Genomic DNA, 11,997 nt, shown 5'->3' with positions numbered 1-11,997 from the left:
AATACCTACGAGCTCCCCATCTCTCTCTCTTGCATGAGCCCCGCTGTCTCGCACAGACAGTATAAGACGCTGCCTGAACCTTCAATCAGTTTCCCGTTTGCTGCTCCGATGCTCAGTCGATCTCAGCCAGGAGTCAGACTTCCTCCTCCTCCGCGTACCAGCTGGCCATCGATCTGACTCTTCGTCGCTTTCCAACACCTGCAGCTCGTGTCTTTCCCCAGACCGAGACCCGCCGTTGTCCCCCCGTCCTGTCCAACCCCTGGCGTTCAACTGTCCGCTTACCTCTCCTGTTGTGTTTTGAAATGAGCTGCTCTCGGCAAACGCGCATTCGCCAGCACGTTCGCAACCCTCCCATTCGACACCTGTCCTCCTGTTATCACCCGGACAGTGGCACAACGTCACTAGACCACGTTTAAACAGCTTTCGTTCAGGGCTTATATTTAGGAATATAACACATTCTCTTATCAAAGATATACTTAACGTATCCAGCGCTCCCGGTAAACGTCCGCGTCTCCTGATGACGTCATCAGCACCGCCACACTCCAGTCCGGCGCGAACCCTGAGTGCAGCCGCCCTCGCGTCCTCAGACCCGGGCTCTGGTTTAAAAAAGATGCTGCTGATTTCCCATTCGCCACCCGCACTGCTAACGTGAGTCGCATTCATTCTCTAAGCCTGGACCACGAGCAGGGAAGAGAAAAGCGCAACACAGGTGCATTTCCCCAGCTTCCCACAAACCTGTTTCACCATGAAGCAAGAGATAAATAGAGCTCTGAACTTCGGAGAGTAATAAATAACCTGGCTCTTCGGCACGCTGCTGCCCAGCTCATAGCAGGACGCAGCCTCTGAGCCCTGAAATACCACGACCGTCCATTCTGCAGTCTCCCTGCGTTTCTTCATTCAGCGGTCTGTATTGGTCTTCCTCATCGCGTCTAAACTCACCCCTCCGAATCTCAAGCCCCCTCTGTTCTTCCTCCATGTCCTTTTAATCTCACTTTTCTCCTGTGTGTTTAACTGCCTCTCGTGTCCAAGGGTTCCTGTCTCCACGGCTACTGCGGCCGTCTCCTTGGCCCCGGGTCTGTCCGGCGTCCTACCTCTGACCCAGTCAGCAGTTGTCCTGTGTCTTGCGCCCCTGTCACATTCGTGTTTCTGTCCAATTCAGCCCTTATGTCTCGTGTCCTCGTCTCGTTGTGTCTTGGTCCCCGGTGTCCAGTTCAGCCTCAGGTCTATCTCTCTCGTCCTCTGCTGCTCCCAAAGCTTGATATCCGTACAGGTAGGTCCTACTGGTGCCCCCGACTCATTGGTGTCTCTATCCCCGGGGTCCCATTCGGCCCCGGGTTCATTCCTCTCGTTCTGCTCTGCTGCTGATGCCAGCTCCTCCGCTCCAGTCCTGCTCTCGCTCCGCTTTCCAGGCCACACCGGCTTCTGGGTCAGTCCAGCGTCTTCTCAGCTGCAGCACTACAGGGCCGAGCCACACTCAAACCATTCGCTGCCTGGAGGAGGGGCATCCATTGGGCCGGGACCCCCAGAGGTTTGTCTTCTCTCAACCGGAGGTTTTGTTTTCCTCTCCACGGTGCCCACATGGAGTCGCTGAGCGGTCAACAGCGCGTTCAGTCCTGTTCCAGAGTCCGTAAGAATCCGAGCCGTTAGTCCCTTATACTTAACTCTGCCTCGGATACCAGGAGGTCACACGTCAGCAGGTGTATACGTCTCAGCGTTACACACTCACCCTGTCTGCCCAGGAGACTCTTATCAAATCCAATGGTTACAGGAGGCCGAGACGCTGCCGGTTACCTCCGTCCCCCAGTCTATTCACACTACCAATACAGCAGACGAGTCTCCAATTTCCACTGCTGCTTTTGGGGGTACAGTTGGAAACTCGGGCCCTTATCCAATCAGATAACACCGCCATTTTTAGTCAATTTAATAACGCCAGTGACTTCCTTTCCCGTTTACCAAGTTCTCGCGAATCCGGAGCTACTGAGGACGTCTCTTCCAGCTCAAGGCTGCCTCCTTGCTGCTCAATGCGGATGTGTTTTAATAAGCAGCTCGCCCAGGTCTTCGGAGGCCTTCCTTCTTTACAAGCAGTGACCCTAAACAAACACTCCCCCAGCTGTTATTCGAGCTCTGCGATGACCCACAGTTCACACCACGTGTTCCTCTCCCCTCCTCCACGCTTCAGAATTCTGCATTGGTGGTTTGGGGTCCCAGTGGGAGACCAGGACCCCCCAGAAGAGCCTTGTCCTCTGGCCAGGAGCCCTCAGCCAAGCGGGTTAAGCCACAGTTTCGCTCCATGACGCTTTCATCCTGGGTGTTGTCATTCCTCGTGAAAGGCTTTTCCCAATAACAAACCCTGGATATCACAAAGCCTGCATCATGTCCTCCTACAAGAGAAACAGGCTTTTTCTCAAGGGGACGCCCAGCTCTGGAAGGAAGTGCAGAGAGAGGTGAAAAGGGAGATCAAGAAAGCTAAGGAACAGTATAGGGTGAAAATAGAGAACACCATGACAACAGGTGACACCAGGATGGTATGGCAGGGCATTAAAATCATGGCCAATATCCCTCAGAAGCGTAGTGGCAGCACTGTACCCTGTTAAATGGTGTGGATGGGCAACAGCTGGCCAATGATCTGAATGTGTTTTATACCGCCGTTGAGTTGAAATCTACAACCAGCTCAGCTCGTAGTGCTATTCACCCTGGATCTGGAGAGGCTGTTTTTAAATTGACACAGCAGAGGTACGTAGACCTTTAAGGAAACTTATATAAGGAAAAGTGCACGTCCAGATAGTGTGTGTGGTAGGTCCTACAATCTTGTGCAGATCAGCTTTGCGATATGTTTAGTTTTCTCTTCCAGATGTCCTTAAACTTACAGATCATTCCCTCTCTGTGGCAGAAATCCATCATTATTCCTGTTCCTAAAACTGCCCAGCCTAGTGGCCTTAACAGCTACAGGCCGGTTGCCCTCACATCTCTCCCAGTGAAAGCTCTTGAGAGAATAGTGAAGCAGCACATCACAAAGAGCACACAAGCCCTCATCGACCCCCTGCAGTTTGCACACAGGGACAGGAGGGGAGTAGACGATGCAAAACACACATTAAATCTGGTCTATCAACACCTGGACCAACCAGGGACCTTTGAAAGGATTTTATTTGTTGACTTCTCCTCCACTTTCATCACAATACACCCACTGTTGCTTGCGCAGAAACAGTAGAAAGTACTGCACTTCAGTCTGAATGAGAACTTGATGAGCTGGGTGCTAGACTTCCTAACTAACAGGTCTCAACAGGTCTGTTACAGGAGCTGGTCCAGGCTCCCGCTTAGCACCGTTCAGGACCCTGTGCAGACGGTATGGACAGGGAATAAAACCAGGATGACGAGGCCAGGCGCTCCGAGCCCCGGACTCAGACGGTCAGGACGCTGTGACGAATCCTGTGCCGTCGGGTCTCTCCTGGACCTGCTGGTAGACGAGCTTCTGGGCGTCCATCTCCCAGTGCTGAGTCAGGAATAGTGGGAGCGCCAGGCTTGAACAAGGAGACAAACAGAGGGCAGGTGCACATAATCAACCAGAATACGAAAGGGATGGAGCGCCCCCAAGAGGAGGGATTACGACTGTGACAGGCCAGACTGGGGAAGTGCTTATCTGACATTCGCTACACATCAAGTGGATCACTACAGGGCTGCGTCTTGTCCCCTCTGCTGTACATTTTGTACACCAGTGATCGCATAAGCAGATACACAGACAGACACCTCATGAAGTTTGCTGATGACACAGCCCTGGTCAGTTTATTAAAGGACACAGAATACCATCATGGGCCCATCCTTAATGATTTTACTAACTGGTGCAGCGAGTTCTCCCTAAACTTAAATGTTTCACAAACGAAGGAACTGGTTATTGATTGTAGGAAAAAGACCACACCCCCTCAACCCACTACAACTGATGGGCAGCCTGTTGAAATCGTCGATGACGCCGAATGCCTAAGCTGGTTGCTGAAAACCGAAAAACTGAAAAACGTTCTCACTGCAGTCGGCGTAATCCAAAAATGCAAAGTAAAACTTTATATAAAGAGTGTTAGTTGTTATATTATAGATATATGATGACGTGTATAATTCAGCAGTAGCAGTAGAGGTGTGCACGGTCCTTCTCACTCCGATGTCACTTCAGAGACAAATGATGGGACAAATGTTGTGACACGATCTCTAAAAAAGGCCAACAGAGACTCTTCTTTCTTAGGAAACCCAGGTACTTTAAGGCAGATAAAACTATTCTTAAACTTCTCTACAAATCATTCACTGAAAGTGTCTTCACATCCTGCTTCACTTGCTGGTGTGGCAACATGAGTACAGGTAACTGTAACAGGCTGGTCAATTAGGGAATATCAGGGGCAAAATAATCAGGAATAATCAAATCAACTGAAGTATCCTTTACAGACAGAGGGTGACTAAGAAAGCCAAAAGCATCAGGGAGTGTGTGTCTCACCCCTCCATTGTGAATTCACTTCTCCCAGCTGGGAGATGCCTCTGTGCCCCCAGGTGTAAAACCAGCAGACTCAGGAAATCTTTCATCCTCACTGTAATCACACTCTTAAGCAACGCAAAGTGACTACTTTGTCACACCTGAAGAAGGCTCCACGGCCGAAACGTTGTGTTCTCTTTCTTCTTTTTTTCAGCATGGAATAAACCTATTACTTGTTCCTTTGCAGCCTACGCATGCTGACGCAGCTACCCACCTGAACTACTTTGTCTCTTGTTTCTTATGTCCTGTAACACTACTGTATTCTCTTCCCTTTGATAATGTGTATTTGTCATTGTGTTGTGTTTGACTGTGCTACACAACTAATTTCCCCTAGGGAACAATAAAGCTTGAATTGAGTTTAACTGAATCTCCATCCATACTAAATCTGACCCTGATGTGGCTGTCCCTGTTCTCTCTAATTGCATCTCTAGCATGGATGGATGACTCAAACTTTCCTCTATCTAAACTGTGACAAGACTGAAGTCCTGCTTATTGGCCCCCATCAGTTCTGTAAAGCCAGTGCTGTAGCCTTCTCTGTGGACGGTTCTGCACTTGAGCTTCAGTCAAAATAAAAAAAAAACGTGGAGGTGACACCATCCTGCCCCATCACAGCCCATTGTCACGAACACGGACTGAGATCCGTGTCGGGTCTTGTAGGAGACCCTGTGCGATGTGGTAAGAGCTGGAGGAGACAGGAGGCGTGGTGAAAGGAAACACACAGGGGTTCAATAGTGCACAAAATAATAGTGACGGTCCGTGAGACAGTGAGCGGGGGAGACAAGGAATAGCATCCAAATCCAAACAGGTCAAAGGCAGGTCAGGGCCCAGTCCGAGGGTCCAGCGACGAGTGATCCATCCTGGGACAAGACAAGGTTAAAACCCCCGGGAGGGGAGAACACACGGACAGACAAAACACGAGGTCCAGGGGGGACGGGGCGAGACCCTCCAGACCCCGGGCTCAGGGAGTGGGAGGTGTCGGGGACACCTGTGCCCCCAGGAGACAGACGTAGGGTTTCCTGGTGCCAGGCAGGCCTCGCGACATCCTGACCCTGATGATGAGCCCCGAGGACTGGAGGAGCTGGTCTTTAAATAATACAGACAAGAGGGCACACCTGGGGAGCTTAACCACAAGGACAATAATGGGAGTTGTGGAGTGCCCTCTAGGGAGGGATGTCGGGCGTGACACCCATCAGCTTTACCTGATAGTCTGGTGCATCTCCCAGTCCCATGAGCACAGACACTGCAGCAAGACTGTAACCCCAACCTGAACATCTCCTGCCTCCTTTCCCCACCACAGGCACTACAAGGGTCCAGGAACAGGACTGGTAGAGACTCCCTGTTTGAATAATGAGGACTCATTGGATGAAAAGTAAAATGTTCTATTGGAGAAAACAGCTCAAGTATGAGCACAAACATATTATCGCTACTCAATTATTAGAAAGAGAGAAAGGAGCCTTCCTTTCTGATGTTCCCATGACTTTAACACTAACCGACTGATTTGCACTGATTTACCCAACTGATTATAATTAACAATACTGATGTCGCCAAACCAGCAAGAGAGATAGAATGTAAAGACGCTTTCAATACATAACTTATAGAAAAGAGTAAAATTAGTTCTGTTTATCTTGAATTAGCTGGGTTTCCTACGAAACAAACAATTGTTGACAATTTATGACAACTATTGCAGCAGGTTCAGTAGGGGTCTTACATCTCTCCTAAAATGTATCTTTCTTGTCAAGACATTTAACTTCAAAGAGAACATTGATTCAAATCATTTAGAATGGGCCCATGGTTTTCTGGGTATTTTAACAAGCTGATCAGGGCTGTGTCTTCAACAGACTTATACGAGACATCTGTGTGTTTGCTCTGATGCTTATTAGTGTACAGAATGTAGAGCAGGAGGTGAATCACAGCCCTGTGGTGACCCAGGGGACGTGTAGGGAATGTCAGAGCTGTGTGTTAAGAAGTCTGGGACCCACCTGATCAGGTTCTGGTTGAAAAAGAAGGAACTTCTGTCTCAACTGAGTTTGTGTTCGATGGTGGTTTTTAAGTTAAATGTTGAAATGAACGTAATGTTATAAAATGTTGTCCATGGCTTAAAACACACAAAATTGTTAATTTTCCAATTCTGAGTGTTTCTAAAATGTTTCAGATCAAAGTTAAATTAGACTTCCGTGCTCAATGTAACCGGTCAGTACAGCGCTCTGTTTCTACTGGAACACGTGAATGGACTTGTGAAATTGTGTTGGCAGGTCCTGGTCTCTCTTACTGTTCAAACACTGTGATTCTTGTGGAGAAATGTGTCGCACACGAGCCTCAGGGGAATATTAACATCCTCCCGGACCCCACTAAGCCTATTTCATTTGGGAAATAACTCCCACCTAACGTCCATGTTTTAGGGCGCACATTAAGGACGTTACACGTGGCCCCTGTATTCCTATACAGCAGGGCTGAAGTGGCCCTCAGGGGCCTGGCTGAGAGAGTGGAGGGCTGGGCCTGTGGTCTTACTGGGCTCTGGAGGGTCCAGGATCTCAGACACACAGTCCTCACCACTTCGTCCATCTGACGGGCTGCGAGCAGTGTCCTCTGAGGGTCAGAGCGCTGCGGTCTGGTCAGGAGCCCCACTGTGAGGGCAGAAGAAGCGGTTTACCACATCCTGGTCCTGGGCTGGGCCAGGGCAGGGGATTAGCAAGGCCAGGGAGTGGCCTGGAGCAGAGCTGCAGCACTGCTGCGATCCTGAGCACACAAGGCAGAATACAGCCCCACAGGGCAGCTCGGCCACACACTGACCAGGCCAGCGGTCAGCAGGGGACCGCCTGTCCGCCCTTGAGCAACTCCTCATGCGGACATCACAGCTACAGTAACGAGTTACTGTAATTAGTGAAGGAGTTCGATCAGATTTCAGTGCCAGTCTGTGCTGCGTGTCCAGTCCTGCTCCAGAGCCTGGGGAATTAAGAGCTAATTGTTCATTCACATGTCTGTACGCACAAGCACTGCTCAAACTGTGTTTGGATTAGAAATATAATGCAGATTGCATTTTGCCCACTTAAAATGAACAGAAAACTCCTGAATTTGAGATTGTAGGTAGAAAATACAGCATGAGTGATCAGCGTTACTGAAATTCACACGTTCTCTGAGCTGAGAGGACAGGAGGGGAATCTCAGCTCCCTGTGAGGGACGACTGTCTGTTCAGAGCAGAGATCCAGCGCTGACATGGAGATCCCTGAGAGGGGGTCTGCTAGTGGTCACTGCACGTCATGGAGGAGGAAGAGTACGCCCATCACAGGAGAGGAAGAGTATTTACATCATGGGGATGAAGAGCATGTCTGTCAAAGGCAATGAAGAGCACGCCCATCACTGGCGGTGAAGAGTATGTCTATCACAGGTGATGAAGAGTATGTCTATCACAGGTGATGAAGAGTATGTACAGAACACTGCAGTAAACTTCATTGTAGCTTCAACCAGCTCTTCTCCGACTCTAGAATCGGATCATTAAGCCACATTTCTGTCTCAGCTCATTCAGTGTCCACAGTCGTCCCCTTCTCACTCGGAGTCCAACTGTCTCCGGATCATAGGGTGACCCCAGAACATCAGCAGAGGACCCCCAGTCACGTAGGGGCCGACTCTTCTCTTGTTGATGTCACAGTGAGAGCCGAAGAACATACAGAAGCTCCAGTAAATCCCAGCCCTCCTGTGCTAACAGTGCGTGAGTCCGGCTCTGGGAAATCTGTTTGCTGATCGGCTGTAATTCTGTTTGCCTGTTTGTCAGCCTGCCCCTCCTGTCCACCCTCAGGGGCCACGAACCCGGAGCCTGGGGCTATAAAGGGAAGAGCAGCACCTTCACGGCACCAGTCTCCAGAGCGACCCCGAGGAAGATGATGGTCTGGGCGGTGGTGTGGATGGCGAGTGTGGCTCTCGCAGCTGCAGTGGAAGGTGAGATCGTGCTCTGCTCCTCTCTGAGGTCTCGCTGCCCGCTGGCGCTGGCTCAGGGCTGTCTGGGGAGAAGCTGTCCTGTCCTTGAGGTGAACATGGCTGTCCTTATCCTGCTGCACCTCATCAACAGCCATACAGGACAGCTGGGAGTTCACAGCCAGACAAGGCAGGACTGATCAGATAGGAATGAAACCTCTAGAGTGCTCAGTACAATACAGGCCAGCTGGCCTCTTGTCATTTCTCTCTAAGCAGAGATTTCATGTACAAGAACTCTTTACAGTTCCTGCTGTCTTAACCTGATAGGAAAATCACACTAACTCTTGTTTTTTATTTTTTTAAAGAACCACCAAAAATCAATCCGATTCTGATAAGAAACAACATTCCTCTTGTCCCCACCATACAAGTGCTTCCTGGTGTTGTGGGTAAGTAAGAGTCTCTGAACCGAAATAGTAGATGAGCTGGACTGAGTATCTACACCTCTGATGAGGGAGTGTTAGTGTGAAGTTACAGAGGAGCTGGACTGAGTGTCTCTACAGTATCTCCAGCTCTGATGAGAGACTGTTAGTGTGAAGTTACAGAGGAGCTGGACTGAGTGTCTCTACAGTATCTACAGCTCTGATGAGGGAGTGTTAGTGTGAAGTTACAGATGAGCTGGACTGAGTGTCTACAGTATCTCCAGCTCTGATGAGGGAGTGTTAGTGTGAAGTTAGAGAGGAGCTGGACTGAGTGTCTAAAGTATCTACAGGTCTGATGAGGGAGTGTTAGTGTGAAGTTACAGAGGAGCTGGACTGAGTGTCTACAGTATCTACAGCTCTGATGAGGGAGTGTTAGTGTGAAGTTACAGAGGAGCTGGACTGAGTGTCTACAGTATCTCCAGCTCTGATGAGGGAGTGTTAGTGTGAAGTTACAGATGAGCTGGACTGAGTGTCTACAGTATCTCCAGCTCTGATGAGGGAGTGTTAGTGTGAAGTTACAGATGAGCTGGACTGAGTGTCTACAGTATCTCCAGCTCTGATGAGGGAGTGTTAGTGTAAAGTTACAGATGAGCTGGACTGAGTGTCTCTATTGTATCTACAGCTCTGATGAGGGAGTGTTAGTGTGAAGTTATAGAGGAGCTGGACTGAGTGTCTCTACTGTATCTACAGCTCTGATGAGGGAGTGTTAGTGTGAAGTTACAGATGAGCTGGACTGAGTGTCTACAGTATCTACAGCTCTGATGAGGGAGTGTTAGTGTGAAGTTACAGATGAGCTGGACTGAGTGTCTACAGGATCTCCAGCTCTGATGAGGGAGTGTTAGTGTGAAGTTACAGATGAGCTGGACTGAGTGTCTACAGTATCTCCAGCTCTGATGAGGGTGTTAGTGTGAAGTTACAGAGGAGCTGGACTGAGTGTCTACAGTATCTACAGCTCTGATGAGGGAGTGTTAGTGTGAAGTTACAGAGGAGCTGGACTGAGTGTCTACAGTATCTACAGCTCTGATGAGGGAGTGTTAGTGTGAAGTTACAGAGGAGCTGGACTGAGTGTCTCCAGTATCTCCAGCTCAGGTGATGCTCTCTCTCTCTGTGTGTCTCAGCTCATCCCCGGGGAGTGTGCAGCACCTGGGGCAGACATCACTACCGCATGTTTGACGGGGAGCTCTATCAGCTCCCGGGCCCCTGTAACTACGTGCTGGCGTCCCACTGCCGTGCTGCCTATGAGCACTTCAACATCCAGATCCGCAGGAATGTGACCCCCAGTGACTCCGCCATTAGCCAGGTCACCATGAAGCTGGAGGGCATGGTTCTGGAGCTGCGCAGGGAAACAGTCTCTGTCAATGGCGAGCTGTGAGTCTGGAACTCGCAGAAGTTACTGCAGACTGTAGAGTCATGATGCAGCTGAGTGTGTCAATGTGTGGTTCTGACCTATTTCCCAGAGATTTTATGTATGATTCTGACCTGTGTTTCAGAGTGTGTCAAAACGTTGTTCTGATCTCTGTCTCAGTGTGTGTAACTGACCTCTGTTCAAGTGTGTACCACCAAGTGGTTCTGACCTATACCCTAGTCTGTGACAACAATGTGGCTCTGACCTCTGTCCCAATATGTGTCACTGTGGCTCTGACCTGTACCCCAGTGTGTGACAATGTGTGGTTGTGACCTGTACCCCAGTGTGTGACAATGTGTGGTTCTGAACTGTATCCCAGTGTGTGATAATGTGTGGTTCTGACCTGCACCCCAGTTTGTGTCAATGTGTGGTTCTGACCTGTACCCCAGTGGTATCTACAGTATGTGTGGTTCTGACCTGTACCCCAGTGTTGTGTCAATGTGTGGCTCTGACCTGTAACCCAGTGTGTGTACATATGTGGTTCTACCCTGTACCCCAGTATGTGACAGATGCATGGTTCTGAACTGTACACCAGTGTGTGTGTACATATGTGGTTCTGACCTGTTACCAAAGTGTGTGACAATGTGCGGTTCTGACCTGTATCCCAGTGTGTGACAATGTGTGGTTCTGACCTGTATCCCAGTGTGTGACAATGTGTGGTTCTGACCTGCACCCCAGTGTGTGTCAATGTGTGGTTCTGACCTGCACCCCAGTGTGTGCCAATGTGTGGCTCTGACCTCACTCCCTTGTGCACCAGGGTGCCTCTGCCCTTCATCCAGGGAGGAGTGCTGGCTGAGAGGAGCGGGGAGTCCCTGAGGGTGACGGCCAGACTGGGGCTGGAGCTGCAGTGGGACTGGAAGGACGCTCTCTCGGTACGCACCGGCCTCACAGATTCAGGAACATCACTCACAGCTCTTTCCAGACCCTCCTCTCACTGTCTCTGTAACCTGTCTCTCTCGATGGGATCGGCGCTGTGGTCCAGCGCCTCGCCCTTCCCTTGACTCACCAGCAGGAGGTTGAGATCGATGGGAACAGACGTGGTCACGGTCTGCTGCTGTTCAGTACAGCTGCTCTGCAGTGAGGTCAAGCTGCTCGCTGCTGCCGCCTGGTGGCCACTGCAGGTATCGACCCAGCAGCAGACAGAGGCACCCTCTCTGGGTGCCCTGCTGACCGCAGAGCCTCCTCTCGCCCTGCAGGTGGCGATCGATGAGCAGTACAGGAACCAGACCTGCGGGCTGTGTGGGGACTTCAACGGCATCAAGGACAGCGACAGGGTCACTGCGGCAGGTAGGGAGGGAGACCCGCAGGGCCCTCAGTCCGGCTGATCAGCTCACTAGAGCTCTAGAGCCCTGACCGCTGCTCTGTCTGTCCAGGCGTACCAATCAGCCCCCTGGAATTCGGGAAACTGCAGAAACTGGACGGCCCGACGGAGCACTGTGAGGACCCGACTGCACCGCCCCCCGAGACAAACTGCACAGAGGCGGTGAGCACACCCCCGTCCACCAGCGTCCGGCCACACTGACCAGCAAGGCCTTTTCCCAAGAGACTGCAGGGAATTTCCAGAGCTGAGTGACCAGTGTGTCTGTGTCTGAGTGACCAGTGTGTGTCTGTGTGTGTGAGTGACCAGTGTCTCTGTGTGTCTGAGTGACAGTGTGTGTCTGTGTGTCTGAGTGACCAGTGTGTGTGAGTGACCA

Source organism: Lepisosteus oculatus, chromosome 21 (assembly GCF_040954835.1).
Source record: "Lepisosteus oculatus isolate fLepOcu1 chromosome 21, fLepOcu1.hap2, whole genome shotgun sequence".
Lineage (NCBI taxonomy): Eukaryota > Metazoa > Chordata > Actinopteri > Semionotiformes > Lepisosteidae > Lepisosteus > Lepisosteus oculatus.
Note: the sequence above shows the minus strand (reverse complement) of the source record.